Raw genomic sequence first — 6,940 nt, 5'->3', positions numbered from 1 at the left:
GCCTGAAGCAACTAAAGCACCATGTTTAATTTTTGTCCCTGACACCCACCCCCACCCTTCACCCCTACCCCTGCCCTTACCTTAATTTCTGTGCCCCAGTATGTCACTTGCCTCAAGTACAGAATTTAAGTGTGTGTGCATATGGGGGGGGGGGTGGGCGGATTACAGAGTCAGTAGTCAAGAGAAATAATATTGTGATGCAGTATTTTTTAAAAAATTAAAATTGAGGCAACAGGAAAACGTGGATCCATGTACAAATTTTAATGTATTTTTAATACTTAATTTTTTCCAAAACCTTAAAGCCGTTGAAAATGTATTGAATAATTGAAAAGTAGGTGTATTAAAACTCATAACTTTAATATAATTTTAGACATATCACTTATACTAACAACAGAATTTATTATAATTTGACTGTTCTGGCTTTAATGGAAACAAAATCACGGTTGCTATTCTCAACGTCCACTCCTTTATTTACCTTATTTTTAATGGAAAGAATTGCCGTATTTGACCATTTCTCTTTTTCAAGTAACTATCTGGCTTTAGTGAGGTGGATTACAAGTTCATATGGCCTCTGAGAGGGGGAAGAGGCCTTGCCTGTCTTAGTTCTGAACAAATTGAGAGGAAGCTGATGAAGTGAGGCATGCATGGTCGATGGAGGTCAAATAGCACCTTGATTCCTGTAAAGCCCATGTGGGAGGACTTGGCTTGAAATCTGTTAGTCAAGAAGGCTTATTGATTTGGAATTCCAAAGCTGGGTAGACTAAACCCAGCCAATCACAGGGAACACGTCATGAGGGCAGGATTTTCCCTTCTCCCACCTGAAGCAGGGCAGAGCCACTTCTGGAGAAGCCAATCAGAAAGCTGCTCCTGTAGGGCAGGCAGCTCGCTCCTGAGAGAAAGGGTACAGAAGAGTTGAACATGAACGGTTGTTGTTCTGCCTAAATTTACCACTCAGATGCCCCTGCACTCTGGGGCAAAGAGAATTGAGAATGGAGAGATGTTGGAAATGACACCAAATGAGCTGCTTTTACAGGAAGGAACCTCAGGAATGGAGAGGAGGGAATCCCCACTAAAGCAGACAAAGCATATTCTACCCCAGGATATTTGCATCTGCTGTCACCTCTGCCTGAACCACCCTTTCTCTGTGTCTTCACACAGCTGGATACTCCTCAACATTTTGGCCAAAGCTCAGGTGTTGCTCCTGAGGGAGGCCTTGTCCTGACCACTCTATCCAACATTGCTTACCTGTTCCCAGGTAGACCTTGTGTGTTTATGGAATGTGTTTCTGAAGTTATGTCATTGGTAGAAGGTCAGTTCCATGATGGCAGTAACCTCACCTGTCTGTTGAGCACCTCAACCTGACTCTGGCCCATGGTAAACAGGTGTCTTAGGGTGGGTTTTCCAGATGCAGAGCCTGGGATGCGTTTTCTTGTGCAAATCCCTCACTGAGGTGGTGTCCGGGAGAGAAGTGAGTCCAGGGGAAGCCAGAACTGCTGGCCACCCAACCTCAGTTTAATCCCATCGGGAGCTCTGCAGCATGAATTCCATCACACAGTTGCCAGCAGACTGGGTTCCCACCCTACTTTCCCAGGATAAGTCAGTCATTGACATGAGAGTGGATCCCATGAGCAGAGGGCAATTCCCAGAGAAGGGTACCATTGTGAGCTTATTAGCAGGTAATCCTAAGAGCACCAGTGCATTGCTTGGGGAAGAGGGTCTAGGGGAGCCAACGGCGGAGTAATGTTTACATTACTAAGTGTGCAACCAATATTTGGTCAACGAAGGAATGAAACATATGACACTTACACTCTCCTCCTGTGCTAAGCAGAGTACCCCAGCCATTGTTTTGCATTTTGGATTTTGCGTGACTGAGAAGGTATGATTTCCTCAAGCTCTTCTATCATACACCTTGGTGATATCTTACATTTTACAAGCAGAATGTGCTGTGCCTCCGATTCTTCTGTCTTGTTTGTGTTTATACAAAGTTTACGACTTGCTGACTCAGGTTCCCTCAGTCTGTTAACGCACACTGGGGGTAAGTTAGGGGCTTTGAGAGAATGTGCTAACTTCTTAATGAATCCACAATGCCTTGTAGGAAATTTTGGTTCTATTCCAATGTGACAGATGGTATCCTGGTGGGTAATAGAGACATTCTTTGCACAGCTCCAAAATAACAGTGGAAAAGTTATAAAGAAGGCAGGTAATCAATTGGTCTTTTCTCTTTAATTCCAATTGACTTATTTTGGGCTCCTTCCACCTGCTACTTACATTCAAATTCTATTTAAATAACCGAGTAATTCTAAATACAGAGTATATCTATCTGCATATGTATGTGCTATTTATATGTATGTGTATGTGTATATATAAATATATGTGTGTATCTATAAAACCTCCCACCTTTAGGCAGTATTAATGGCAGTTTAGAAGCAACATATAAAGCAACAGGATTGTAAAAGGAATACAAAAAGGAGAAAGTACTAACATTCACCATCATCCAAAGAAATGGAACCAAGAATGAGTTTAACACAAAAAAGTATATTATCAAACCCTATATACTTGTTTGACAGGGCAAAGCTCAAATTTCTCTATGGGAATCTAACATAAGGGGAACAAAGGCATCTTTAAGGCATCTTATAAGGCTTCTAATAAAGGGAAATGACATCGTTTATGGCACTAAGATAAAGGCAAACTGATTCTTTATGAAAGGTACTAGCATTCTTGAGTTGAAGGAGAGGCACGTGTCTCATGAGAGTCTTCATGTGATCTGTACGCATACTTTTGTTCATCGATATCCCTCTAATGCAATATATGTGTTCCTGAAAAACCTCACAGAATTACTTGGTAAAAATAATGGGGCTTTGGGGTCAAATAACGTTAGACAGACCAAACCATGCAAGTATATAATCACGACAATGATAAAAATAATAAGAATTCTAAAAGAAAATAAATGCAACACAAATATGTTACTTCCTTGTTTAAAGTTTATTTATTTATTTTGAGAGAGACAGAGAACGAGTGCATGTGAGCAGGGGAGGGGCAGGGGGAGAGAGAGAGATGGGGGGGGGGGAGAGGGGGGATCCCAAGCAGCCTCTGGGCTGTCAGCACAGAGCCCAGTGCAGGGCTTGATATCATAAACCATGAGGTCATGACCTGAGTCAAAACCAAAAGCTGGATGCTTAACTAACTGAGCCACCCAGGTGCCCCAAGGTATTACTTCTTAATAAAGAAATACTACAGTAAGTATAGGACTTTACATCTTTGATGAGAAGTAAAGAAAACTCATTGGAAGAGACTGTAAGGAAGGGTGGAAGCTGCAAAAATAAATGAATAAAGAAATGCATGAAGAGTGGAAAGGATCATACAAAAATTATTTCCAAGACAAACTCCTAGGTCGGTCAGGTATAGAGAAGAACTTGGAGCAAACATGCATCAGCCAGTGCCCCTTGTGCACCAAGCCTTCAACCCTATGTTGACATCATCCCTTTATTCCCTGTTTACCCAGGAGGTAATTTACATCACAGAAGAGGTATTGAGGAGAACAGACCATACTTTTTAACAGGAGGCATGCGTGGGTGCTTTAAGGGTACCAAACCAACCACCTCTCCAAAACATTTTAGAAACTTTGAATAAGCACACATTTTGTTTGTTTTTACAGAAATAACCCATAATTTAAATTACCTTGTTTGTGTTTCATTGTGTGTGGTATGCAGTTTGCCAGTCATGAATCTACATAATAGATATTCTACTAAATGACAAGTTCACTGATGTTTGGCAATTAGCAAAGTGGGGTGCTTTCATAATGGAAAGTACTGTGCTTTCTGATTTTAAAAAATTCATCCATATGATTTGGCTGTTCCTGTCTGAATAGGAATTGGCGAACTAGGTCAAGAGTGGATTAGTATTTTTCTTAAAAAGCACACTATTTATAGAGGGGCTTTCTGAGTGTTTCACACGGCCAGACTTATATCGCAATATTATTAAGATAAATAACAGGAAATAAAACACTTTCAACTTGTGTAAGTTTATCATGAAATTTTTGGATAACCGTTTAGAATGCAGTGGGTTTTTGGCAAGTTTTCTCCCTACCAAGTAAAGATCGATCCTCAGGAAAAATCAAAGTTACTATATTATATGGGCCATTCCGTTAACAGCACTTGAGGAAAAATGAAAATGGGCGGCTAGTCTAAATGTAAATGGCATATCCAATTTGGAAATAAATGGCCAAAGGATTGAAGAACTATTGAAATATATGTCTGCCTTGTGTTTGGCCCCTCAATCCAATATTATGAAGTAAGTGCTTGGATTTAGGAGTGGCACTTACCACTTTATGACTCTACGGGAGCTCTGTGATATTATTTTTGTGTCCCTTAGAGGTAGGAAATGCACAGAACTCACAGAAATACAAATAAAGAGGTGTTAGCAAAACGAAAAGAGGTGCACGAGGATGAAGCAGTGGCAAGTCACTTGGACCACTAGTATTTTCCTCTTGGAATCAAGGGAGTGTAGTGATACCATGCTGCGTATGTTAAATGTATAAATCTGTGTCAGTTTCAGGTTCAGTGAGATTAAAAAAAATTTTTTTTTAATGTTTATTTTTGAGAGAAAGAGAACATGGGCAGGGGAGGGGCAGAGAGAGAGGGAGACACGGAATCCGAAGCAAGCTCCACGCCCTGAGCTGTCAGCACAGAGCCCAATGCGGGGCTCGAACCCACAAACCAGGAGATCATGGCCTGAGCTGAAGTCGGATGCTCAACCCACTGAGCCACCCAGGCACCCCCAACAAGATTTTTATTGTTGTTGTTTTATTTCTCCCTTGAACAAATTTCTCCTGAGAAAATTCATTTCTAAGATTGCAGAGAAATCGTGATCTGCCAATCACGGGCTGACTTTATCAATGTAGACAGTTGTGTCGTCAGGAAGCTTTCGTCTACTCTGGGTTGAGCGTTTGGGAGGATGGAAATTGGGATTTGGAGTTGAGAATACCGCATTCATTATATTTTTGGGACATACGTCATTTAGGAAATGATTCTGAGGTGTGACTTCTTCCTGTACATTGAGGGGTGGGGAACAAAATTATGATGGAAACCCTAGTTTCTGAGATCTGGCTGCCTGAGTTCTAACAGTGGCTTCCTCTTGTTCTAGGTGTGTCATTTCAGGAATATATTAAATCTACACCAGCCTCAGCTCCCTTTGCAGAACAGGGATGATTGGATAAGGCAAGGCCCCTGGTGAAGGACCTGGTACCTTACAAGCACTCAATATATGTTAGCTTCCTTCATTATCACTGGTGTTATTACACTATCTTTAAAGCCAGGCTGCGGCAAGATTGATTGATTCTTTCAGGGCAGCGGAAGCTACCCTTTGGAATATAGATACTAAGGATAACAAACTGTCATCACTTACCTAAAACCTAGAATTTCTTTACCACTTATTTGCGTGTCCCTGAGTGGATTTGCATTACCCTGCAACCAAGCAGTGAGTGGGAACAATTTGCATGTGAGTTTCTGCTGTTGAAAACCATTCTGGCAGCAAATTATATACGAAATTGTCATCATCATAATAGGTTGAACAGAAACAGATTCACAGGATATTAGAAAGCATCTCAGTTTGCTTAGATGATGCCATTGTTTTGAATGGCACAGGTGAGGATCTACACTTGTTTGTGAGTGGTTTCAGATGTTGATTCAGTGAAAACGATCAAGTGTTCTTTTTTTTGAAAAATTAAACATTTTACTTGTTTTCAGGTAGGGTTGGCTAACCTAGTTGAAGTGTAGAGCTTCACTGTTATTTGGTGTACAAAAATCCAGCCTCAGTTGTAGAAGCATGACAGGTCACCAAAAAGAAAGTAGCAATTTGGAGATAGACCAGTACCATATCTCATTCTGCTTAATTAAAAGAAATCATAGCATGGTGCCGTATATTTTAGTATTTGAGAATGAATGCATTTAGAAAATAGCCCACCTCTGTAATCGGCTGGATTGATCATTATTTTCTTTTATATGAAGATATGTTCTAAGACATTTATTGTTTGAAGCAAGCCAATACTAGAAATCACTTGTGTGAGTTATTTTTTTTTCCAAAGTAGAGGCATTCAAATTGTCCTTAAATTCTTGAAGCTTGCTCTCAGCCCCCACAATACGTTTCATTTTCATCTTCAGTACCCTCAGTGGTGCAGATATCCACTGTCTTGCAGAGAACATCCATCCTGTCTCTCCCGCCCTCTATTAAATGAGCCTAGTGAACTCCGGTATGGTTGAACTCAAACATCCACCATCTTCCTGCGGCAGGCAGAGCTCTTTGTTTGACACACATTCATTCTCCATTCTTCTTTACTCAGGAACCCTGATTTCACTCAGGGCCACAACACACAGCCAGAGACTCACGTCTCCTGGCTCCCTTGCGGCTAGACTTGGCCACGTGCCACGGGTCCATTGGCGTGTGAGTGCAAGTCTGGTGGATGTTTCTTGGAAATCCTTTGTTTCTCTAAAAGAAGCTTACCAAAGCTGGTGAATCCCCTCTCTTCATCTCCTTGCTCTGAACGCTAACGTGACAAGGTCAAGACCGTAGGCTGAGTATGGCAGTGAAGAAAGATAGAAAACGTCTGCATCCCCGATGACGATGAAAATATTTAGCAGTTGCTGAATCAGCACCAGCAATCATTATCCCCAGACTTCCTATTATGTAAGAGACAAGGAAATCCCTCTTTGTTTAACCCACCATGCACCAGTTTTTCTGTTTCTTGCAGCTCTCATAACTAGCCACATTCCTGCAAGCACTTTCATAGCTGAAACATGCTGGAGAAAATCAACCTTTGTGATTGATCCTGATTTTAACTCAATGCTTATATAGTAGACCTTTCAAATCTATGATGCTTTCCTCTTAAGGGTAAGTTCTTCCTTTCCTTTCCTTTCCTTTCCTTTCCTTTCCTTTCCTTTCCTTT

Source organism: Panthera uncia (genome assembly GCF_023721935.1).
Source record: "Panthera uncia isolate 11264 chromosome A3 unlocalized genomic scaffold, Puncia_PCG_1.0 HiC_scaffold_11, whole genome shotgun sequence".
In the NCBI taxonomy this organism is placed as follows: Eukaryota; Metazoa; Chordata; class Mammalia; order Carnivora; family Felidae; genus Panthera; species Panthera uncia.
Note: the sequence above shows the minus strand (reverse complement) of the source record.